This window comes from Hyla sarda, unplaced genomic scaffold (genome assembly GCF_029499605.1).
Source record: "Hyla sarda isolate aHylSar1 unplaced genomic scaffold, aHylSar1.hap1 scaffold_189, whole genome shotgun sequence".
Taxonomy (NCBI): Eukaryota; Metazoa; Chordata; class Amphibia; order Anura; family Hylidae; genus Hyla; species Hyla sarda.
Window position 1 is genome coordinate 223,207 of NW_026608543.1, and position 25,290 is coordinate 248,496.

Sequence of the window (25,290 nt, forward strand, 5' to 3'; positions counted from 1 at the left end):
GTCACCTAGAACCTTCACAGCAGCGACAGCTTTATGAGGAGCATCAGCACTGCTCTGCCTGAGCAGAACCATCACCGCCATAGGTTGTCAAATAACCCGGATTTAACCCACACAGGTAAGTCCAATGGGGTGCAGGCATGTCCTCTATGCTTACAGCTTCCCGTGGGTGTTGGTTTGATACCGTTTGGGGACAGCCAAGGAGGCATCTGCAGGCAACAAAGGTAGGTGTGTGCTTGTGTGTGTGTTTCCTATGCAGATCCTAAGCCCAGTGTCACATGCAAGTAGGAGGAGTAAGAAGGGTTCCTGGCAAATCCGGGTTATGGATTGCATTTAAAAAGGCCCCGTGGGAGTGCAATGGGCCCCTGTCTTGCTGCTTAGCAATAATGGTATGGGTTTAGGTTCTGCTGTGTGTACTGGTGGTTGACTGCCCCCCAGCCCAGAGTGTGCATGGAAAATTGTCTGGCAGCCTCCCTGACAGCAAGCAGTGATAGTGCCCATGAAGGGGACCTTGTTGGGCCCGCCCCTTTCACGGTTATCGCTTCTCGGCCTTTTGGCTAAGATCAAGTGTAGTATCTGTTCTTATCAGTTTAATATCTGATACGTCCCCTATCTGGGGACCATATATTAAATGGATTTTTGAGAACGGGGGCCGATTTCGAAGCTTGCTTCCGTCGCCCTATGCATTGACCCGATATGGCAGTATCTTCGGGTACAGTGCACCACCCCCTTACAGGGTTAAAAAGAAAGATTCCTACTTTCATTGCTACCTGCTTGCTGGCTAGCCAGCTAGCCAGCCCTGTGGGCCTTGCTGCTGCTGCTGCAGCCAAAAAACAAAAGGTGGTGCTGCTGCTGCTTCTGCTGCTTCTGCTTCTGCTTGTGTCTGGCCGCTGTTGGAGCGTCCAGGCACAGGACTTCTGCTGCTGCTGACTAAATGGCCTCCTTAATTGGATCATTTGAGTAGCCAGCACACCTGTGCAGGTAGGGCATGACATGATAGGCAGCTGCCTTGATAGCGGGTGGGTGCTGAATGTTCCTAATTGACAAAATAAGATTAATGCTTATGAAGAAATATAAAATCTCATCCCTTCCCCAATATCGCGCCACACCCCTACCCCTTAATTCCCTGGTTGAACTTGATGGACATATGTCTTTTTTCGACCGTACTAACTATGTAACTATGTAACATAACATGGGGGGGGTCTCCTGGCTGTTCACACAGGTGTGTCATTGCTGTACATTGACCATGCATTGCTTCTGTGGTATTGCAAAGGCAAAGACAAATGCTTCCAGCCATCCATTGCACTAATGGATTGGTCATCAGCTGGCTGTCTATGTCCCGCATCAATATAGACCAAAGTACAGAGGGTTAGGCTATGCTATTGTGCACCTACCTGATGCATCAGAAGGTGCGAGGCCCTTGCTAAATTCTGTGCACAGACTTTGAGATCTATACTTTAGACTGTATCTAAACCTGCTCCAACATGGACTGACATTCTGGCCTACTTTCAGCCGATGCGACTTGTCTGTCGCTGAACAGTCGCTTTTTATGTATTCAGCACCTATGTATAATGTTGTAAAAATGCTCTAGAAGCTAAAGTCGCAGAAATGTCACACATATTTGGCCTGCAACTTTCTGTGCGACAAATTCAGACAGGAAAAATCAGTATAAATCCTTAGAAAATTATCCCCCAGTGTCTCCATCTGCTGGCGGTATTGAATAAGCATTGCTGCACTGATGGGGTATGCATTAGACGAAAAAAAAGAAGAAAAAGAAGAATAATACGCCCAGAAAAGAGGCGAAAAGGAGAAAAACGTAAAAAAACGTGAAAAAAAAGTAAGAGGAAGAGAAGGGAAAAAAAGGTGGAAATGGGTTTAAAAGTGATTTCGGCGGAGAAATATATATATATATATATATATATATATATATATATACGCGCACACACACACATATATATAAACGTATTCTCCGTTGAGATATTGCAGCCGCTGCTGTGTCCAGGCCCAGGAGCCTTAGCACTGTGCTGTGATGTCACTCAATACCACTGACATCACTAGGTGTAAACAACATCTCTCCTTTGCTGTGTATGTGACTATGGAGCTGTTTGGTGATGTCGTCTATTATGGCCTTCATAGAAGCAACAGGAGATTGTTGCATCCATCTAGAACCCTCAGAACTACAGTGCTATGATGTCACTCACTTCCACAGGCCTTGCAGAGTGTAAACAACAACAACCCAGCTTTGTTGTGTATGTAACCATAGGGATTTGTGATGTCACCTAGAACCTTCACAGCAGCGACAGCTTTATGAGGAGCATCAGCACTGCTCTGCCTGAGCAGAACCATCACCGCCATAGGTTGTCAAATAACCCGGATTTAACCCACACAGGTAAGTCCAATGGGGTGCAGGCATGTCCTCTATGCTTACAGCTTCCCGTGGGTGTTGGTTTGATACCGTTTGGGGACAGCCAAGGAGGCATCTGCAGGCAACAAAGGTAGGTGTGTGCTTGTGTGTGTGTTTCCTATGCAGATCCTAAGCCCAGTGTCACATGCAAGTAGGAGGAGTAAGAAGGGTTCCTGGCAAATCCGGGTTATGGATTGCATTTAAAAAGGCCCCGTGGGAGTGCAATGGGCCCCTGTCTTGCTGCTTAGCAATAATGGTATGGGTTTAGGTTCTGCTGTGTGTACTGGTGGTTGACTGCCCCCCAGCCCAGAGTGTGCATGGAAAATTGTCTGGCAGCCTCCCTGACAGCAAGCAGTGATAGTGCCCATGAAGGGGACCTTGTTGGGCCCGCCCCTTTCACGGTTATCGCTTCTCGGCCTTTTGGCTAAGATCAAGTGTAGTATCTGTTCTTATCAGTTTAATATCTGATACGTCCCCTATCTGGGGACCATATATTAAATGGATTTTTGAGAACGGGGGCCGATTTCGAAGCTTGCTTCCGTCGCCCTATGCATTGACCCGATATGGCAGTATCTTCGGGTACAGTGCACCACCCCCTTACAGGGTTAAAAAGAAAGATTCCTACTTTCATTGCTACCTGCTTGCTGGCTAGCCAGCTAGCCAGCCCTGTGGGCCTTGCTGCTGCTGCTGCAGCCAAAAAACAAAAGGTGGTGCTGCTGCTGCTTCTGCTGCTTCTGCTTCTGCTTGTGTCTGGCCGCTGTTGGAGCGTCCAGGCACAGGACTTCTGCTGCTGCTGACTAAATGGCCTCCTTAATTGGATCATTTGAGTAGCCAGCACACCTGTGCAGGTAGGGCATGACATGATAGGCAGCTGCCTTGATAGCGGGTGGGTGCTGAATGTTCCTAATTGACAAAATAAGATTAATGCTTATGAAGAAATATAAAATCTCATCCCTTCCCCAATATCGCGCCACACCCCTACCCCTTAATTCCCTGGTTGAACTTGATGGACATATGTCTTTTTTCGACCGTACTAACTATGTAACTATGTAACATAACATGGGGGGGGTCTCCTGGCTGTTCACACAGGTGTGTCATTGCTGTACATTGACCATGCATTGCTTCTGTGGTATTGCAAAGGCAAAGACAAATGCTTCCAGCCATCCATTGCACTAATGGATTGGTCATCAGCTGGCTGTCTATGTCCCGCATCAATATAGACCAAAGTACAGAGGGTTAGGCTATGCTATTGTGCACCTACCTGATGCATCAGAAGGTGCGAGGCCCTTGCTAAATTCTGTGCACAGACTTTGAGATCTATACTTTAGACTGTATCTAAACCTGCTCCAACATGGACTGACATTCTGGCCTACTTTCAGCCGATGCGACTTGTCTGTCGCTGAACAGTCGCTTTTTATGTATTCAGCACCTATGTATAATGTTGTAAAAATGCTCTAGAAGCTAAAGTCGCAGAAATGTCACACATATTTGGCCTGCAACTTTCTGTGCGACAAATTCAGACAGGAAAAATCAGTATAAATCCTTAGAAAATTATCCCCCAGTGTCTCCATCTGCTGGCGGTATTGAATAAGCATTGCTGCACTGATGGGGTATGCATTAGACGAAAAAAAAGAAGAAAAAGAAGAATAATACGCCCAGAAAAGAGGCGAAAAGGAGAAAAACGTAAAAAAACGTGAAAAAAAAGTAAGAGGAAGAGAAGGGAAAAAAAGGTGGAAATGGGTTTAAAAGTGATTTCGGCGGAGAAATATATATATATATATATATATATATATATATATATATATATACGCGCACACACACACATATATATAAACGTATTCTCCGTTGAGATATTGCAGCCGCTGCTGTGTCCAGGCCCAGGAGCCTTAGCACTGTGCTGTGATGTCACTCAATACCACTGACATCACTAGGTGTAAACAACATCTCTCCTTTGCTGTGTATGTGACTATGGAGCTGTTTGGTGATGTCGTCTATTATGGCCTTCATAGAAGCAACAGGAGATTGTTGCATCCATCTAGAACCCTCAGAACTACAGTGCTATGATGTCACTCACTTCCACAGGCCTTGCAGAGTGTAAACAACAACAACCCAGCTTTGTTGTGTATGTAACCATAGGGATTTGTGATGTCACCTAGAACCTTCACAGCAGCGACAGCTTTATGAGGAGCATCAGCACTGCTCTGCCTGAGCAGAACCATCACCGCCATAGGTTGTCAAATAACCCGGATTTAACCCACACAGGTAAGTCCAATGGGGTGCAGGCATGTCCTCTATGCTTACAGCTTCCCGTGGGTGTTGGTTTGATACCGTTTGGGGACAGCCAAGGAGGCATCTGCAGGCAACAAAGGTAGGTGTGTGCTTGTGTGTGTGTTTCCTATGCAGATCCTAAGCCCAGTGTCACATGCAAGTAGGAGGAGTAAGAAGGGTTCCTGGCAAATCCGGGTTATGGATTGCATTTAAAAAGGCCCCGTGGGAGTGCAATGGGCCCCTGTCTTGCTGCTTAGCAATAATGGTATGGGTTTAGGTTCTGCTGTGTGTACTGGTGGTTGACTGCCCCCCAGCCCAGAGTGTGCATGGAAAATTGTCTGGCAGCCTCCCTGACAGCAAGCAGTGATAGTGCCCATGAAGGGGACCTTGTTGGGCCCGCCCCTTTCACGGTTATCGCTTCTCGGCCTTTTGGCTAAGATCAAGTGTAGTATCTGTTCTTATCAGTTTAATATCTGATACGTCCCCTATCTGGGGACCATATATTAAATGGATTTTTGAGAACGGGGGCCGATTTCGAAGCTTGCTTCCGTCGCCCTATGCATTGACCCGATATGGCAGTATCTTCGGGTACAGTGCACCACCCCCTTACAGGGTTAAAAAGAAAGATTCCTACTTTCATTGCTACCTGCTTGCTGGCTAGCCAGCTAGCCAGCCCTGTGGGCCTTGCTGCTGCTGCTGCAGCCAAAAAACAAAAGGTGGTGCTGCTGCTGCTTCTGCTGCTTCTGCTCCTGCTTGTGTCTGGCCGCTGTTGGAGCGTCCAGGCACAGGACTTCTGCTGCTGCTGACTAAATGGCCTCCTTAATTGGATCATTTGAGTAGCCAGCACACCTGTGCAGGTAGGGCATGACATGATAGGCAGCTGCCTTGATAGCGGGTGGGTGCTGAATGTTCCTAATTGACAAAATAAGATTAATGCTTATGAAGAAATATAAAATCTCATCCCTTCCCCAATATCGCGCCACACCCCTACCCCTTAATTCCCTGGTTGAACTTGATGGACATATGTCTTTTTTCGACCGTACTAACTATGTAACTATGTAACATAACATGGGGGGGGTCTCCTGGCTGTTCACACAGGTGTGTCATTGCTGTACATTGACCATGCATTGCTTCTGTGGTATTGCAAAGGCAAAGACAAATGCTTCCAGCCATCCATTGCACTAATGGATTGGTCATCAGCTGGCTGTCTATGTCCCGCATCAATATAGACCAAAGTACAGAGGGTTAGGCTATGCTATTGTGCACCTACCTGATGCATCAGAAGGTGCGAGGCCCTTGCTAAATTCTGTGCACAGACTTTGAGATCTATACTTTAGACTGTATCTAAACCTGCTCCAACATGGACTGACATTCTGGCCTACTTTCAGCCGATGCGACTTGTCTGTCGCTGAACAGTCGCTTTTTATGTATTCAGCACCTATGTATAATGTTGTAAAAATGCTCTAGAAGCTAAAGTCGCAGAAATGTCACACATATTTGGCCTGCAACTTTCTGTGCGACAAATTCAGACAGGAAAAATCAGTATAAATCCTTAGAAAATTATCCCCCAGTGTCTCCATCTGCTGGCGGTATTGAATAAGCATTGCTGCACTGATGGGGTATGCATTAGACGAAAAAAAAGAAGAAAAAGAAGAATAATACGCCCAGAAAAGAGGCGAAAAGGAGAAAAACGTAAAAAAACGTGAAAAAAAAGTAAGAGGAAGAGAAGGGAAAAAAAGGTGGAAATGGGTTTAAAAGTGATTTCGGCGGAGAAATATATATATATATATATATATATATATATATATATATATATACGCGCACACACACACATATATATAAACGTATTCTCCGTTGAGATATTGCAGCCGCTGCTGTGTCCAGGCCCAGGAGCCTTAGCACTGTGCTGTGATGTCACTCAATACCACTGACATCACTAGGTGTAAACAACATCTCTCCTTTGCTGTGTATGTGACTATGGAGCTGTTTGGTGATGTCGTCTATTATGGCCTTCATAGAAGCAACAGGAGATTGTTGCATCCATCTAGAACCCTCAGAACTACAGTGCTATGATGTCACTCACTTCCACAGGCCTTGCAGAGTGTAAACAACAACAACCCAGCTTTGTTGTGTATGTAACCATAGGGATTTGTGATGTCACCTAGAACCTTCACAGCAGCGACAGCTTTATGAGGAGCATCAGCACTGCTCTGCCTGAGCAGAACCATCACCGCCATAGGTTGTCAAATAACCCGGATTTAACCCACACAGGTAAGTCCAATGGGGTGCAGGCATGTCCTCTATGCTTACAGCTTCCCGTGGGTGTTGGTTTGATACCGTTTGGGGACAGCCAAGGAGGCATCTGCAGGCAACAAAGGTAGGTGTGTGCTTGTGTGTGTGTTTCCTATGCAGATCCTAAGCCCAGTGTCACATGCAAGTAGGAGGAGTAAGAAGGGTTCCTGGCAAATCCGGGTTATGGATTGCATTTAAAAAGGCCCCGTGGGAGTGCAATGGGCCCCTGTCTTGCTGCTTAGCAATAATGGTATGGGTTTAGGTTCTGCTGTGTGTACTGGTGGTTGACTGCCCCCCAGCCCAGAGTGTGCATGGAAAATTGTCTGGCAGCCTCCCTGACAGCAAGCAGTGATAGTGCCCATGAAGGGGACCTTGTTGGGCCCGCCCCTTTCACGGTTATCGCTTCTCGGCCTTTTGGCTAAGATCAAGTGTAGTATCTGTTCTTATCAGTTTAATATCTGATACGTCCCCTATCTGGGGACCATATATTAAATGGATTTTTGAGAACGGGGGCCGATTTCGAAGCTTGCTTCCGTCGCCCTATGCATTGACCCGATATGGCAGTATCTTCGGGTACAGTGCACCACCCCCTTACAGGGTTAAAAAGAAAGATTCCTACTTTCATTGCTACCTGCTTGCTGGCTAGCCAGCTAGCCAGCCCTGTGGGCCTTGCTGCTGCTGCTGCAGCCAAAAAACAAAAGGTGGTGCTGCTGCTGCTTCTGCTGCTTCTGCTTCTGCTTGTGTCTGGCCGCTGTTGGAGCGTCCAGGCACAGGACTTCTGCTGCTGCTGACTAAATGGCCTCCTTAATTGGATCATTTGAGTAGCCAGCACACCTGTGCAGGTAGGGCATGACATGATAGGCAGCTGCCTTGATAGCGGGTGGGTGCTGAATGTTCCTAATTGACAAAATAAGATTAATGCTTATGAAGAAATATAAAATCTCATCCCTTCCCCAATATCGCGCCACACCCCTACCCCTTAATTCCCTGGTTGAACTTGATGGACATATGTCTTTTTTCGACCGTACTAACTATGTAACTATGTAACATAACATGGGGGGGGTCTCCTGGCTGTTCACACAGGTGTGTCATTGCTGTACATTGACCATGCATTGCTTCTGTGGTATTGCAAAGGCAAAGACAAATGCTTCCAGCCATCCATTGCACTAATGGATTGGTCATCAGCTGGCTGTCTATGTCCCGCATCAATATAGACCAAAGTACAGAGGGTTAGGCTATGCTATTGTGCACCTACCTGATGCATCAGAAGGTGCGAGGCCCTTGCTAAATTCTGTGCACAGACTTTGAGATCTATACTTTAGACTGTATCTAAACCTGCTCCAACATGGACTGACATTCTGGCCTACTTTCAGCCGATGCGACTTGTCTGTCGCTGAACAGTCGCTTTTTATGTATTCAGCACCTATGTATAATGTTGTAAAAATGCTCTAGAAGCTAAAGTCGCAGAAATGTCACACATATTTGGCCTGCAACTTTCTGTGCGACAAATTCAGACAGGAAAAATCAGTATAAATCCTTAGAAAATTATCCCCCAGTGTCTCCATCTGCTGGCGGTATTGAATAAGCATTGCTGCACTGATGGGGTATGCATTAGACGAAAAAAAAAGAAGAAAAAGAAGAATAATACGCCCAGAAAAGAGGCGAAAAGGAGAAAAACGTAAAAAAACGTGAAAAAAAAGTAAGAGGAAGAGAAGGGAAAAAAAGGTGGAAATGGGTTTAAAAGTGATTTCGGCGGAGAAATATATATATATATATATATATATATATATATATATATATATATATATATATACGCGCACACACACACATATATATAAACGTATTCTCCGTTGAGATATTGCAGCCGCTGCTGTGTCCAGGCCCAGGAGCCTTAGCACTGTGCTGTGATGTCACTCAATACCACTGACATCACTAGGTGTAAACAACATCTCTCCTTTGCTGTGTATGTGACTATGGAGCTGTTTGGTGATGTCGTCTATTATGGCCTTCATAGAAGCAACAGGAGATTGTTGCATCCATCTAGAACCCTCAGAACTACAGTGCTATGATGTCACTCACTTCCACAGGCCTTGCAGAGTGTAAACAACAACAACCCAGCTTTGTTGTGTATGTAACCATAGGGATTTGTGATGTCACCTAGAACCTTCACAGCAGCGACAGCTTTATGAGGAGCATCAGCACTGCTCTGCCTGAGCAGAACCATCACCGCCATAGGTTGTCAAATAACCCGGATTTAACCCACACAGGTAAGTCCAATGGGGTGCAGGCATGTCCTCTATGCTTACAGCTTCCCGTGGGTGTTGGTTTGATACCGTTTGGGGACAGCCAAGGAGGCATCTGCAGGCAACAAAGGTAGGTGTGTGCTTGTGTGTGTGTTTCCTATGCAGATCCTAAGCCCAGTGTCACATGCAAGTAGGAGGAGTAAGAAGGGTTCCTGGCAAATCCGGGTTATGGATTGCATTTAAAAAGGCCCCGTGGGAGTGCAATGGGCCCCTGTCTTGCTGCTTAGCAATAATGGTATGGGTTTAGGTTCTGCTGTGTGTACTGGTGGTTGACTGCCCCCCAGCCCAGAGTGTGCATGGAAAATTGTCTGGCAGCCTCCCTGACAGCAAGCAGTGATAGTGCCCATGAAGGGGACCTTGTTGGGCCCGCCCCTTTCACGGTTATCGCTTCTCGGCCTTTTGGCTAAGATCAAGTGTAGTATCTGTTCTTATCAGTTTAATATCTGATACGTCCCCTATCTGGGGACCATATATTAAATGGATTTTTGAGAACGGGGGCCGATTTCGAAGCTTGCTTCCGTCGCCCTATGCATTGACCCGATATGGCAGTATCTTCGGGTACAGTGCACCACCCCCTTACAGGGTTAAAAAGAAAGATTCCTACTTTCATTGCTACCTGCTTGCTGGCTAGCCAGCTAGCCAGCCCTGTGGGCCTTGCTGCTGCTGCTGCAGCCAAAAAACAAAAGGTGGTGCTGCTGCTGCTTCTGCTGCTTCTGCTCCTGCTTGTGTCTGGCCGCTGTTGGAGCGTCCAGGCACAGGACTTCTGCTGCTGCTGACTAAATGGCCTCCTTAATTGGATCATTTGAGTAGCCAGCACACCTGTGCAGGTAGGGCATGACATGATAGGCAGCTGCCTTGATAGCGGGTGGGTGCTGAATGTTCCTAATTGACAAAATAAGATTAATGCTTATGAAGAAATATAAAATCTCATCCCTTCCCCAATATCGCGCCACACCCCTACCCCTTAATTCCCTGGTTGAACTTAATGGACATATGTCTTTTTTCGACCGTACTAACTATGTAACTATGTAACATAACATGGGGGGGGTCTCCTGGCTGTTCACACAGGTGTGTCATTGCTGTACATTGAGCATGCATTGCTTCTGTGGTATTGCAAAGGCAAAGACAAATGCTTCCAGCCATCCATTGCACTAATGGATTGGTCATCAGCTGGCTGTCTATGTCCCGCATCAATATAGACCAAAGTACAGAGGGTTAGGCTATGCTATTGTGCACCTACCTGATGCATCAGAAGGTGCGAGGCCCTTGCTAAATTCTGTGCACAGACTTTGAGATCTATACTTTAGACTGTATCTAAACCTGCTCCAACATGGACTGACATTCTGGCCTACTTTCAGCCGATGCGACTTGTCTGTCGCTGAACAGTCGCTTTTTATGTATTCAGCACCTATGTATAATGTTGTAAAAATGCTCTAGAAGCTAAAGTCGCAGAAATGTCACACATATTTGGCCTGCAACTTTCTGTGCGACAAATTCAGACAGGAAAAATCAGTATAAATCCTTAGAAAATTATCCCCCAGTGTCTCCATCTGCTGGCGGTATTGAATAAGCATTGCTGCATTGATGGGGTATGCATTAGACGAAAAAAAAGAAGAAAAAGAAGAATAATACGCCCAGAAAAGAGGCGAAAAGGAGAAAAACGTAAAAAAACGTGAAAAAAAAGTAAGAGGAAGAGAAGGGAAAAAAAGGTGGAAATGGGTTTAAAAGTGATTTCGGCGGAGAAATATATATATATATATATATATATATATATATATATATATATACGCGCACACACACACATATATATAAACGTATTCTCCGTTGAGATATTGCAGCCGCTGCTGTGTCCAGGCCCAGGAGCCTTAGCACTGTGCTGTGATGTCACTCAATACCACTGACATCACTAGGTGTAAACAACATCTCTCCTTTGCTGTGTATGTGACTATGGAGCTGTTTGGTGATGTCGTCTATTATGGCCTTCATAGAAGCAACAGGAGATTGTTGCATCCATCTAGAACCCTCAGAACTACAGTGCTATGATGTCACTCACTTCCACAGGCCTTGCAGAGTGTAAACAACAACAACCCAGCTTTGTTGTGTATGTAACCATAGGGATTTGTGATGTCACCTAGAACCTTCACAGCAGCGACAGCTTTATGAGGAGCATCAGCACTGCTCTGCCTGAGCAGAACCATCACCGCCATAGGTTGTCAAATAACCCGGATTTAACCCACACAGGTAAGTCCAATGGGGTGCAGGCATGTCCTCTATGCTTACAGCTTCCCGTGGGTGTTGGTTTGATACCGTTTGGGGACAGCCAAGGAGGCATCTGCAGGCAACAAAGGTAGGTGTGTGCTTGTGTGTGTGTTTCCTATGCAGATCCTAAGCCCAGTGTCACATGCAAGTAGGAGGAGTAAGAAGGGTTCCTGGCAAATCCGGGTTATGGATTGCATTTAAAAAGGCCCCGTGGGAGTGCAATGGGCCCCTGTCTTGCTGCTTAGCAATAATGGTATGGGTTTAGGTTCTGCTGTGTGTACTGGTGGTTGATTGCCCCCCAGCCCAGAGTGTGCATGGAAAATTGTCTGGCAGCCTCCCTGACAGCAAGCAGTGATAGTGCCCATGAAGGGGACCTTGTTGGGCCCGCCCCTTTCACGGTTATCGCTTCTCGGCCTTTTGGCTAAGATCAAGTGTAGTATCTGTTCTTATCAGTTTAATATCTGATACGTCCCCTATCTGGGGACCATATATTAAATGGATTTTTGAGAACGGGGGCCGATTTCGAAGCTTGCTTCCGTCGCCCTATGCATTGACCCGATATGGCAGTATCTTCGGGTACAGTGCACCACCCCCTTACAGGGTTAAAAAGAAAGATTCCTACTTTCATTGCTACCTGCTTGCTGGCTAGCCAGCTAGCCAGCCCTGTGGGCCTTGCTGCTGCTGCTGCAGCCAAAAAACAAAAGGTGGTGCTGCTGCTGCTTCTGCTGCTTCTGCTTCTGCTTGTGTCTGGCCGCTGTTGGAGCGTCCAGGCACAGGACTTCTGCTGCTGCTGACTAAATGGCCTCCTTAATTGGATCATTTGAGTAGCCAGCACACCTGTGCAGGTAGGGCATGACATGATAGGCAGCTGCCTTGATAGCGGGTGGGTGCTGAATGTTCCTAATTGACAAAATAAGATTAATGCTTATGAAGAAATATAAAATCTCATCCCTTCCCCAATATCGCGCCACACCCCTACCCCTTAATTCCCTGGTTGAACTTGATGGACATATGTCTTTTTTCGACCGTACTAACTATGTAACTATGTAACATAACATGGGGGGGGTCTCCTGGCTGTTCACACAGGTGTGTCATTGCTGTACATTGACCATGCATTGCTTCTGTGGTATTGCAAAGGCAAAGACAAATGCTTCCAGCCATCCATTGCACTAATGGATTGGTCATCAGCTGGCTGTCTATGTCCCGCATCAATATAGACCAAAGTACAGAGGGTTAGGCTATGCTATTGTGCACCTACCTGATGCATCAGAAGGTGCGAGGCCCTTGCTAAATTCTGTGCACAGACTTTGAGATCTATACTTTAGACTGTATCTAAACCTGCTCCAACATGGACTGACATTCTGGCCTACTTTCAGCCGATGCGACTTGTCTGTCGCTGAACAGTCGCTTTTTATGTATTCAGCACCTATGTATAATGTTGTAAAAATGCTCTAGAAGCTAAAGTCGCAGAAATGTCACACATATTTGGCCTGCAACTTTCTGTGCGACAAATTCAGACAGGAAAAATCAGTATAAATCCTTAGAAAATTATCCCCCAGTGTCTCCATCTGCTGGCGGTATTGAATAAGCATTGCTGCACTGATGGGGTATGCATTAGACGAAAAAAAAGAAGAAAAAGAAGAATAATACGCCCAGAAAAGAGGCGAAAAGGAGAAAAACGTAAAAAAACGTGAAAAAAAAGTAAGAGGAAGAGAAGGGAAAAAAAGGTGGAAATGGGTTTAAAAGTGATTTCGGCGGAGAAATATATATATATATATATATATATATATATATATATATATATATATATACGCGCACACACACACATATATATAAACGTATTCTCCGTTGAGATATTGCAGCCGCTGCTGTGTCCAGGCCCAGGAGCCTTAGCACTGTGCTGTGATGTCACTCAATACCACTGACATCACTAGGTGTAAACAACATCTCTCCTTTGCTGTGTATGTGACTATGGAGCTGTTTGGTGATGTCGTCTATTATGGCCTTCATAGAAGCAACAGGAGATTGTTGCATCCATCTAGAACCCTCAGAACTACAGTGCTATGATGTCACTCACTTCCACAGGCCTTGCAGAGTGTAAACAACAACAACCCAGCTTTGTTGTGTATGTAACCATAGGGATTTGTGATGTCACCTAGAACCTTCACAGCAGCGACAGCTTTATGAGGAGCATCAGCACTGCTCTGCCTGAGCAGAACCATCACCGCCATAGGTTGTCAAATAACCCGGATTTAACCCACACAGGTAAGTCCAATGGGGTGCAGGCATGTCCTCTATGCTTACAGCTTCCCGTGGGTGTTGGTTTGATACCGTTTGGGGACAGCCAAGGAGGCATCTGCAGGCAACAAAGGTAGGTGTGTGCTTGTGTGTGTGTTTCCTATGCAGATCCTAAGCCCAGTGTCACATGCAAGTAGGAGGAGTAAGAAGGGTTCCTGGCAAATCCGGGTTATGGATTGCATTTAAAAAGGCCCCGTGGGAGTGCAATGGGCCCCTGTCTTGCTGCTTAGCAATAATGGTATGGGTTTAGGTTCTGCTGTGTGTACTGGTGGTTGACTGCCCCCCAGCCCAGAGTGTGCATGGAAAATTGTCTGGCAGCCTCCCTGACAGCAAGCAGTGATAGTGCCCATGAAGGGGACCTTGTTGGGCCCGCCCCTTTCACGGTTATCGCTTCTCGGCCTTTTGGCTAAGATCAAGTGTAGTATCTGTTCTTATCAGTTTAATATCTGATACGTCCCCTATCTGGGGACCATATATTAAATGGATTTTTGAGAACGGGGGCCGATTTCGAAGCTTGCTTCCGTCGCCCTATGCATTGACCCGATATGGCAGTATCTTCGGGTACAGTGCACCACCCCCTTACAGGGTTAAAAAGAAAGATTCCTACTTTCATTGCTACCTGCTTGCTGGCTAGCCAGCTAGCCAGCCCTGTGGGCCTTGCTGCTGCTGCTGCAGCCAAAAAACAAAAGGTGGTGCTGCTGCTGCTTCTGCTGCTTCTGCTTCTGCTTGTGTCTGGCCGCTGTTGGAGCGTCCAGGCACAGGACTTCTGCTGCTGCTGACTAAATGGCCTCCTTAATTGGATCATTTGAGTAGCCAGCACACCTGTGCAGGTAGGGCATGACATGATAGGCAGCTGCCTTGATAGCGGGTGGGTGCTGAATGTTCCTAATTGACAAAATAAGATTAATGCTTATGAAGAAATATAAAATCTCATCCCTTCCCCAATATCGCGCCACACCCCTACCCCTTAATTCCCTGGTTGAACTTGATGGACATATGTCTTTTTTCGACCGTACTAACTATGTAACTATGTAACATAACATGGGGGGGGTCTCCTGGCTGTTCACACAGGTGTGTCATTGCTGTACATTGACCATGCATTGCTTCTGTGGTATTGCAAAGGCAAAGACAAATGCTTCCAGCCATCCATTGCACTAATGGATTGGTCATCAGCTGGCTGTCTATGTCCCGCATCAATATAGACCAAAGTACAGAGGGTTAGGCTATGCTATTGTGCACCTACCTGATGCATCAGAAGGTGCGAGGCCCTTGCTAAATTCTGTGCACAGACTTTGAGATCTATACTTTAGACTGTATCTAAACCTGCTCCAACATGGACTGACATTCTGGCCTACTTTCAGCCGATGCGACTTGTCTGTCGCTGAACAGTCGCTTTTTATGTATTCAGCACCTATGTATAATGTTGTAAAAATGCTCTAGAAGCTAAAGTCGCAGAAATGTCACACATATTTGGCCTGCAACTTTCTGTGCGACAAATTCAGACAGGAAAAATCAGTATAAATCCTTAGAAAATTATCCCCCAGTGTCTCCATCTGCTGGCGGTATTGAATAAGCATTGCTGCACTGATGGGGTATGCATTAGACGAAAAAAAAGAAGAAAAAGAAGAATAATACGCCCAGAAAAGAGGCGAAAAGGAGAAAAACGTAAAAAAACGTGAAAAAAAAGTAAGAGGAAGAGAAGGGAAAAAAAGGTGGAAATGGGTTTAAAAGTGATTTCGGCGGAGAAATATATATATATATATATATATATATATATATATATATATACGCGCACACACACACATATATATAAACGTATTCTCCGTTGAGATATTGCAGCCGCTGCTGTGTCCAGGCCCAGGAGCCTTAGCACTGTGCTGTGATGTCACTCAATACCACTGACATCACTAGGTGTAAACAACATCTCTCCTTTGCTGTGTATGTGACTATGGAGCTGTTTGGTGATGTCGTCTATTATGGCCTTCATAGAAGCAACAGGAGATTGTTGCATCCATCTAGAACCCTCAGAACTACAGTGCTATGATGTCACTCACTTCCACAGGCCTTGCAGAGTGTAAACAACAACAACCCAGCTTTGTTGTGTATGTAACCATAGGGATTTGTGATGTCACCTAGAACCTTCACAGCAGCGACAGCTTTATGAGGAGCATCAGCACTGCTCTGCCTGAGCAGAACCATCACCGCCATAGGTTGTCAAATAACCCGGATTTAACCCACACAGGTAAGTCCAATGGGGTGCAGGCATGTCCTCTATGCTTACAGCTTCCCGTGGGTGTTGGTTTGATACCGTTTGGGGACAGCCAAGGAGGCATCTGCAGGCAACAAAGGTAGGTGTGTGCTTGTGTGTGTGTTTCCTATGCAGATCCTAAGCCCAGTGTCACATGCAAGTAGGAGGAGTAAGAAGGGTTCCTGGCAAATCCGGGTTATGGATTGCATTTAAAAAGGCCCCGTGGGAGTGCAATGGGCCCCTGTCTTGCTGCTTAGCAATAATGGTATGGGTTTAGGTTCTGCTGTGTGTACTGGTGGTTGACTGCCCCCCAGCCCAGAGTGTGCATGGAAAATTGTCTGGCAGCCTCCCTGACAGCAAGCAGTGATAGTGCCCATGAAGGGGACCTTGTTGGGCCCGCCCCTTTCACGGTTATCGCTTCTCGGCCTTTTGGCTAAGATCAAGTGTAGTATCTGTTCTTATCAGTTTAATATCTGATACGTCCCCTATCTGGGGACCATATATTAAATGGATTTTTGAGAACGGGGGCCGATTTCGAAGCTTGCTTCCGTCGCCCTATGCATTGACCCGATATGGCAGTATCTTCGGGTACAGTGCACCACCCCCTTACAGGGTTAAAAAGAAAGATTCCTACTTTCATTGCTACCTGCTTGCTGGCTAGCCAGCTAGCCAGCCCTGTGGGCCTTGCTGCTGCTGCTGCAGCCAAAAAACAAAAGGTGGTGCTGCTGCTGCTGCTTCTGCTGCTTCTGCTTCTGCTTGTGTCTGGCCGCTGTTGGAGCGTCCAGGCACAGGACTTCTGCTGCTGCTGACTAAATGGCCTCCTTAATTGGATCATTTGAGTAGCCAGCACACCTGTGCAGGTAGGGCATGACATGATAGGCAGCTGCCTTGATAGCGGGTGGGTGCTGAATGTTCCTAATTGACAAAATAAGATTAATGCTTATGAAGAAATATAAAATCTCATCCCTTCCCCAATATCGCGCCACACCCCTACCCCTTAATTCCCTGGTTGAACTTGATGGACATATGTCTTTTTTCGACCGTACTAACTATGTAACTATGTAACATAACATGGGGGGGGGTCTCCTGGCTGTTCACACAGGTGTGTCATTGCTGTACATTGACCATGCATTGCTTCTGTGGTATTGCAAAGGCAAAGACAAATGCTTCCAGCCATCCATTGCACTAATGGATTGGTCATCAGCTGGCTGTCTATATCCCGCATCAATATAGACCAAAGTACAGAGGGTTAGGCTATGCTATTGTGCACCTACCTGATGCATCAGAAGGTGCGAGGCCCTTGCTAAATTCTGTGCACAGACTTTGAGATCTATACTTTAGACTGTATCTAAACCTGCTCCAACATGGACTGACATTCTGGCCTACTTTCAGCCGATGCGACTTGTCTGTCGCTGAACAGTCGCTTTTTATGTATTCAGCACCTATGTATAATGTTGTAAAAATGCTCTAGAAGCTAAAGTCGCAGAAATGTCACACATATTTGGCCTGCAACTTTCTGTGCGACAAATTCAGACAGGAAAAATCAGTATAAATCCTTAGAAAATTATCCCCCAGTGTCTCCATCTGCTGGCGGTATTGAATAAGCATTGCTGCACTGATGGGGTATGCATTAGACGAAAAAAAAGAAGAAAAAGAAGAATAATACGCCCAGAAAAGAGGCGAAAAGGAGAAAAACGTAAAAAAACGTGAAAAAAAAGTAAGAGGAAGAGAAGGGAAAAAAAGGTGGAAATGGGTTTAAAAGTGATTTCGGCGGAGAAATATATATATATATATATATATATATATATATATATATATACGCGCACACACACACATATATATAAACGTATTCTCCGTTGAGATATTGCAGCCGCTGCTGTGTCCAGGCCCAGGAGCCTTAGCACTGTGCTGTGATGTCACTCAATACCACTGACATCACTAGGTGTAAACAACATCTCTCCTTTGCTGTGTATGTGACTATGGAGCTGTTTGGTGATGTCGTCTATTATGGCCTTCATAGAAGCAACAGGAGATTGTTGCATCCATCTAGAACCCTCAGAACTACAGTGCTATGATGTCACTCACTTCCACAGGCCTTGCAGAGTGTAAACAACAACAACCCAGCTTTGTTGTGTATGTAACCATAGGGATTTGTGATGTCACCTAGAACCTTCACAGCAGCGACAGCTTTATGAGGAGCATCAGCACTGCTCTGCCTGAGCAGAACCATCACCGCCATAGGTTGTCAAATAACCCGGATTTAACCCACACAGGTAAGTCCAATGGGGTGCAGGCATGTCCTCTATGCTTACAGCTTCCCGTGGGTGTTGGTTTGATACCGTTTGGGGACAGCCAAGGAGGCATCTGCAGGCAACAAAGGTAGGTGTGTGCTTGTGTGTGTGTTTCCTATGCAGATCCTAAGCCCAGTGTCACATGCAAGTAGGAGGAGTAAGAAGGGTTCCTGGCAAATCCGGGTTATGGATTGCATTTAAAAAGGCCCCGTGGGAGTGCAATGGGCCCCTGTCTTGCTGCTTAGCAATAATGGTATGGGTTTAGGTTCTGCTGTGTGTACTGGTGGTTGACTGCCCCCCAGCCCAGAGTGTGCATGGAAAATTGTCTGGCAGCCTCCCTGACAGCAAGCAGTGATAGTGCCCATGAAGGGGACCTTGTTGGGCCCGCCCCTTTCACGGTTATCGCTTCTCGGCCTTTTGGCTAAGATCAAGTGTAGTATCTGTTCTTATCAGTTTAATATCTGATACGTCCCCTATCTGGGGACCATATATTAAATGGATTTTTGAGAACGGGGGCCGATTTCGAAGCTTGCTTCCGTCGCCCTATGCATTGACCCGATATGGCAGTATCTTCGGGTACAGTGCACCACCCCCTTACAGGGTTAAAAAGAAAGATTCCTACTTTCATTGCTACCTGCTTGCTGGCTAGCCAGCTAGCCAGCCCTGTGGGCCTTGCTGCTGCTGCTGCAGCCAAAAAACAAAAGGTGGTGCTGCTGCTGCTTCTGCTGCTTCTGCTTCTGCTTGTGTCTGGCCGCTGTTGGAGCGTCCAGGCACAGGACTTCTGCTGCTGCTGACTAAATGGCCTCCTTAATTGGATCATTTGAGTAGCCAGCACACCTGTGCAGGTAGGGCATGACATGATAGGCAGCTGCCTTGATAGCGGGTGGGTGCTGAATGTTCCTAATTGACAAAATAAGATTAATGCTTATGAAGAAATATAAAATCTCATCCCTTCCCCAATATCGCGCCACACCCCTACCCCTTAATTCCCTGGTTGAACTTGATGGACATATGTCTTTTTTCGACCGTACTAACTATGTAACTATGTAACATAACATGGGGGGGGTCTCCTGGCTGTTCACACAGGTGTGTCATTGCTGTACATTGACCATGCATTGCTTCTGTGGTATTGCAAAGGCAAAGACAAATGCTTCCAGCCATCCATTGCACTAATGGATTGGTCATCAGCTGGCTGTCTATGTCCCGCATCAATATAGACCAAAGTACAGAGGGTTAGGCTATGCTATTGTGCACCTACCTGATGCATCAGAAGGTGCGAGGCCCTTGCTAAATTCTGTGCACAGACTTTGAGATCTATACTTTAGACTGTATCTAAACCTGCTCCAACATGGACTGACATTCTGGCCTACTTTCAGCCGATGCGACTTGTCTGTCGCTGAACAGTCGCTTTTTATGTATTCAGCACCTATGTATAATGTTGTAAAAATGCTCTAGAAGCTAAAGTCGCAGAAATGTCACACATATTTGGCCTGCAACTTTCTGTGCGACAAATTCAGACAGGAAAAATCAGTATAAATCCTTAGAAAATTATCCCCCAGTGTCTCCATCTGCTGGCGGTATTGAATAAGCATTGCTGCACTGATGGGGTATGCATTAGACGAAAAAAAAGAAGAAAAAGAAGAATAATACGCCCAGAAAAGAGGCGAAAAGGAGAAAAACGTAAAAAAACGTGAAAAAAAAGTAAGAGGAAGAGAAGGGAAAAAAAGGTGGAAATGGGTTTAAAAGTGATTTCGGCGGAGAAATATATATATATATATATATATATATATATATATATATATACGCGCACACACACACATATATATAAACGTATTCTCCGTTGAGATATTGCAGCCGCTGCTGTGTCCAGGCCCAGGAGCCTTAGCACTGTGCTGTGATGTCACTCAATACCACTGACATCACTAGGTGTAAACAACATCTCTCCTTTGCTGTGTATGTGACTATGGAGCTGTTTGGTGATGTCGTCTATTATGGCCTTCATAGAAGCAACAGGAGATTGTTGCATCCATCTAGAACCCTCAGAACTACAGTGCTATGATGTCACTCACTTCCACAGGCCTTGCAGAGTGTAAACAACAACAACCCAGCTTTGTTGTGTATGTAACCATAGGGATTTGTGATGTCACCTAGAACCTTCACAGCAGCGACAGCTTTATGAGGAGCATCAGCACTGCTCTGCCTGAGCAGAACCATCACCGCCATAGGTTGTCAAATAACCCGGATTTAACCCACACAGGTAAGTCCAATGGGGTGCAGGCATGTCCTCTATGCTTACAGCTTCCCGTGGGTGTTGGTTTGATACCGTTTGGGGACAGCCAAGGAGGCATCTGCAGGCAACAAAGGTAGGTGTGTGCTTGTGTGTGTGTTTCCTATGCAGATCCTAAGCCCAGTGTCACATGCAAGTAGGAGGAGTAAGAAGGGTTCCTGGCAAATCCGGGTTATGGATTGCATTTAAAAAGGCCCCGTGGGAGTGCAATGGGCCCCTGTCTTGCTGCTTAGCAATAATGGTATGGGTTTAGGTTCTGCTGTGTGTACTGGTGGTTGACTGCCCCCCAGCCCAGAGTGTGCATGGAAAATTGTCTGGCAGCCTCCCTGACAGCAAGCAGTGATAGTGCCCATGAAGGGGACCTTGTTGGGCCCGCCCCTTTCACGGTTATCGCTTCTCGGCCTTTTGGCTAAGATCAAGTGTAGTATCTGTTCTTATCAGTTTAATATCTGATACGTCCCCTATCTGGGGACCATATATTAAATGGATTTTTGAGAACGGGGGCCGATTTCGAAGCTTGCTTCCGTCGCCCTATGCATTGACCCGATATGGCAGTATCTTCGGGTACAGTGCACCACCCCCTTACAGGGTTAAAAAGAAAGATTCCTACTTTCATTGCTACCTGCTTGCTGGCTAGCCAGCTAGCCAGCCCTGTGGGCCTTGCTGCTGCTGCTGCAGCCAAAAAACAAAAGGTGGTGCTGCTGCTGCTTCTGCTGCTTCTGCTTCTGCTTGTGTCTGGCCGCTGTTGGAGCGTCCAGGCACAGGACTTCTGCTGCTGCTGACTAAATGGCCTCCTTAATTGGATCATTTGAGTAGCCAGCACACCTGTGCAGGTAGGGCATGACATGATAGGCAGCTGCCTTGATAGCGGGTGGGTGCTGAATGTTCCTAATTGACAAAATAAGATTAATGCTTATGAAGAAATATAAAATCTCATCCCTTCCCCAATATCGCGCCACACCCCTACCCCTTAATTCCCTGGTTGAACTTGATGGACATATGTCTTTTTTCGACCGTACTAACTATGTAACTATGTAACATAACATGGGGGGGGTCTCCTGGCTGTTCACACAGGTGTGTCATTGCTGTACATTGACCATGCATTGCTTCTGTGGTATTGCAAAGGCAAAGACAAATGCTTCCAGCCATCCATTGCACTAATGGATTGGTCATCAGCTGGCTGTCTATGTCCCGCATCAATATAGACCAAAGTACAGAGGGTTAGGCTATGCTATTGTGCACCTACCTGATGCATCAGAAGGTGCGAGGCCCTTGCTAAATTCTGTGCACAGACTTTGAGATCTATACTTTAGACTGTATCTAAACCTGCTCCAACATGGACTGACATTCTGGCCTACTTTCAGCCGATGCGACTTGTCTGTCGCTGAACAGTCGCTTTTTATGTATTCAGCACCTATGTATAATGTTGTAAAAATGCTCTAGAAGCTAAAGTCGCAGAAATGTCACACATATTTGGCCTGCAACTTTCTGTGCGACAAATTCAGACAGGAAAAATCAGTATAAATCCTTAGAAAATTATCCCCCAGTGTCTCCATCTGCTGGCGGTATTGAATAAGCATTGCTGCACTGATGGGGTATGCATTAGACGAAAAAAAAGAAGAAAAAGAAGAATAATACGCCCAGAAAAGAGGCGAAAAGGAGAAAAACGTAAAAAAACGTGAAAAAAAAGTAAGAGGAAGAGAAGGGAAAAAAAGGTGGAAATGGGTTTAAAAGTGATTTCGGCGGAGAAATATATATATATATATATATATATATATATATATATATACGCGCACACACACACATATATATAAACGTATTCTCCGTTGAGATATTGCAGCCGCTGCTGTGTCCAGGCCCAGGAGCCTTAGCACTGTGCTGTGATGTCACTCAATACCACTGACATCACTAGGTGTAAACAACATCTCTCCTTTGCTGTGTATGTGACTATGGAGCTGTTTGGTGATGTCGTCTATTACGGCCTTCATAGAAGCAACAGGAGATTGTTGCATCCATCTAGAACCCTCAGAACTACAGTGCTATGATGTCACTCACTTCCACAGGCCTTGCAGAGTGTAAACAACAACAACCCAGCTTTGTTGTGTATGTAACCATAGGGATTTGTGATGTCACCTAGAACCTTCACAGCAGCGACAGCTTTATGAGGAGCATCAGCACTGCTCTGCCTGAGCAGAACCATCACCGCCATAGGTTGTCAAATAACCCGGATTTAACCCACACAGGTAAGTCCAATGGGGTGCAGGCATGTCCTCTATGCTTACAGCTTCCCGTGGGTGTTGGTTTGATACCGTTTGGGGACAGCCAAGGAGGCATCTGCAGGCAACAAAGGTAGGTGTGTGCTTGTGTGTGTGTTTCCTATGCAGATCCTAAGCCCAGTGTCACATGCAAGTAGGAGGAGTAAGAAGGGTTCCTGGCAAATCCGGGTTATGGATTGCATTTAAAAAGGCCCCGTGGGAGTGCAATGGGCCCCTGTCTTGCTGCTTAGCAATAATGGTATGGGTTTAGGTTCTGCTGTGTGTACTGGTGGTTGACTGCCCCCCAGCCCAGAGTGTGCATGGAAAATTGTCTGGCAGCCTCCCTGACAGCAAGCAGTGATAGTGCCCATGAAGGGGACCTTGTTGGGCCCGCCCCTTTCACGGTTATCGCTTCTCGGCCTTTTGGCTAAGATCAAGTGTAGTATCTGTTCTTATCAGTTTAATATCTGATACGTCCCCTATCTGGGGACCATATATTAAATGGATTTTTGAGAACGGGGGCCGATTTCGAAGCTTGCTTCCGTCGCCCTATGCATTGACCCGATATGGCAGTATCTTCGGGTACAGTGCACCACCCCCTTACAGGGTTAAAAAGAAAGATTCCTACTTTCATTGCTACCTGCTTGCTGGCTAGCCAGCTAGCCAGCCCTGTGGGCCTTGCTGCTGCTGCTGCAGCCAAAAAACAAAAGGTGGTGCTGCTGCTGCTTCTGCTGCTTCTGCTTCTGCTTGTGTCTGGCCGCTGTTGGAGCGTCCAGGCACAGGACTTCTGCTGCTGCTGACTAAATGGCCTCCTTAATTGGATCATTTGAGTAGCCAGCACACCTGTGCAGGTAGGGCATGACATGATAGGCAGCTGCCTTGATAGCGGGTGGGTGCTGAATGTTCCTAATTGACAAAATAAGATTAATGCTTATGAAGAAATATAAAATCTCATCCCTTCCCCAATATCGCGCCACACCCCTACCCCTTAATTCCCTGGTTGAACTTGATGGACATATGTCTTTTTTCGACCGTACTAACTATGTAACTATGTAACATAACATGGGGGGGGTCTCCTGGCTGTTCACACAGGTGTGTCATTGCTGTACATTGACCATGCATTGCTTCTGTGGTATTGCAAAGGCAAAGACAAATGCTTCCAGCCATCCATTGCACTAATGGATTGGTCATCAGCTGGCTGTCTATGTCCCGCATCAATATAGACCAAAGTACAGAGGGTTAGGCTATGCTATTGTGCACCTACCTGATGCATCAGAAGGTGCGAGGCCCTTGCTAAATTCTGTGCACAGACTTTGAGATCTATACTTTAGACTGTATCTAAACCTGCTCCAACATGGACTGACATTCTGGCCTACTTTCAGCCGATGCGACTTGTCTGTCGCTGAACAGTCGCTTTTTATGTATTCAGCACCTATGTATAATGTTGTAAAAATGCTCTAGAAGCTAAAGTCGCAGAAATGTCACACATATTTGGCCTGCAACTTTCTGTGCGACAAATTCAGACAGGAAAAATCAGTATAAATCCTTAGAAAATTATCCCCCAGTGTCTCCATCTGCTGGCGGTATTGAATAAGCATTGCTGCACTGATGGGGTATGCATTAGACGAAAAAAAAGAAGAAAAAGAAGAATAATACGCCCAGAAAAGAGGCGAAAAGGAGAAAAACGTAAAAAAACGTGAAAAAAAAGTAAGAGGAAGAGAAGGGAAAAAAAGGTGGAAATGGGTTTAAAAGTGATTTCGGCGGAGAAATATATATATATATATATATATATATATATATATATATATATATACGCGCACACACACACATATATATAAACGTATTCTCCGTTGAGATATTGCAGCCGCTGCTGTGTCCAGGCCCAGGAGCCTTAGCACTGTGCTGTGATGTCACTCAATACCACTGACATCACTAGGTGTAAACAACATCTCTCCTTTGCTGTGTATGTGACTATGGAGCTGTTTGGTGATGTCGTCTATTATGGCCTTCATAGAAGCAACAGGAGATTGTTGCATCCATCTAGAACCCTCAGAACTACAGTGCTATGATGTCACTCACTTCCACAGGCCTTGCAGAGTGTAAACAACAACAACCCAGCTTTGTTGTGTATGTAACCATAGGGATTTGTGATGTCACCTAGAACCTTCACAGCAGCGACAGCTTTATGAGGAGCATCAGCACTGCTCTGCCTGAGCAGAACCATCACCGCCATAGGTTGTCAAATAACCCGGATTTAACCCACACAGGTAAGTCCAATGGGGTGCAGGCATGTCCTCTATGCTTACAGCTTCCCGTGGGTGTTGGTTTGATACCGTTTGGGGACAGCCAAGGAGGCATCTGCAGGCAACAAAGGTAGGTGTGTGCTTG

At 46.0% G+C, this 25,290-nt stretch overlaps 11 non-coding genes across 11 annotated transcripts; all 11 read left to right on the forward strand.

Moving 5' to 3' along the window:
- The first annotated feature begins 534 nt into the window (after nucleotides 1–534).
- LOC130315791 (U2 spliceosomal RNA) lies at nucleotides 535–725 on the forward strand. The gene has a single exon (XR_008863228.1). It is a non-coding gene; the product is annotated as a U2 spliceosomal RNA (small nuclear RNA).
- Nucleotides 726–2,805: 2,080 nt separating this feature from the next.
- On the forward strand, nucleotides 2,806–2,996 carry LOC130315792 (U2 spliceosomal RNA). Its single transcript, XR_008863229.1, has one exon. It is a non-coding gene; the product is annotated as a U2 spliceosomal RNA (small nuclear RNA).
- A 2,086-nt stretch (nucleotides 2,997–5,082) lies between these two features.
- LOC130315793 (U2 spliceosomal RNA) lies at nucleotides 5,083–5,273 on the forward strand. The gene has a single exon (XR_008863230.1). It is a non-coding gene; the product is annotated as a U2 spliceosomal RNA (small nuclear RNA).
- A 2,086-nt stretch (nucleotides 5,274–7,359) lies between these two features.
- LOC130315794 (U2 spliceosomal RNA) lies at nucleotides 7,360–7,550 on the forward strand. Its single transcript, XR_008863231.1, has one exon. It is a non-coding gene; the product is annotated as a U2 spliceosomal RNA (small nuclear RNA).
- Nucleotides 7,551–9,647: 2,097 nt separating this feature from the next.
- Nucleotides 9,648–9,838, forward strand: LOC130315795 (U2 spliceosomal RNA). Its single transcript, XR_008863232.1, has one exon. It is a non-coding gene; the product is annotated as a U2 spliceosomal RNA (small nuclear RNA).
- A 2,086-nt stretch (nucleotides 9,839–11,924) lies between these two features.
- Nucleotides 11,925–12,115, forward strand: LOC130315796 (U2 spliceosomal RNA). The gene has a single exon (XR_008863233.1). It is a non-coding gene; the product is annotated as a U2 spliceosomal RNA (small nuclear RNA).
- A 2,092-nt stretch (nucleotides 12,116–14,207) lies between these two features.
- LOC130315797 (U2 spliceosomal RNA) lies at nucleotides 14,208–14,398 on the forward strand. The gene has a single exon (XR_008863234.1). It is a non-coding gene; the product is annotated as a U2 spliceosomal RNA (small nuclear RNA).
- A 2,084-nt stretch (nucleotides 14,399–16,482) lies between these two features.
- On the forward strand, nucleotides 16,483–16,673 carry LOC130315799 (U2 spliceosomal RNA). The gene has a single exon (XR_008863236.1). It is a non-coding gene; the product is annotated as a U2 spliceosomal RNA (small nuclear RNA).
- A 2,088-nt stretch (nucleotides 16,674–18,761) lies between these two features.
- Nucleotides 18,762–18,952, forward strand: LOC130315801 (U2 spliceosomal RNA). The gene has a single exon (XR_008863237.1). It is a non-coding gene; the product is annotated as a U2 spliceosomal RNA (small nuclear RNA).
- Nucleotides 18,953–21,036: 2,084 nt separating this feature from the next.
- Nucleotides 21,037–21,227, forward strand: LOC130315802 (U2 spliceosomal RNA). The gene has a single exon (XR_008863238.1). It is a non-coding gene; the product is annotated as a U2 spliceosomal RNA (small nuclear RNA).
- A 2,082-nt stretch (nucleotides 21,228–23,309) lies between these two features.
- On the forward strand, nucleotides 23,310–23,500 carry LOC130315803 (U2 spliceosomal RNA). The gene has a single exon (XR_008863239.1). It is a non-coding gene; the product is annotated as a U2 spliceosomal RNA (small nuclear RNA).
- The last annotated feature ends 1,790 nt before the right edge of the window (nucleotides 23,501–25,290 follow it).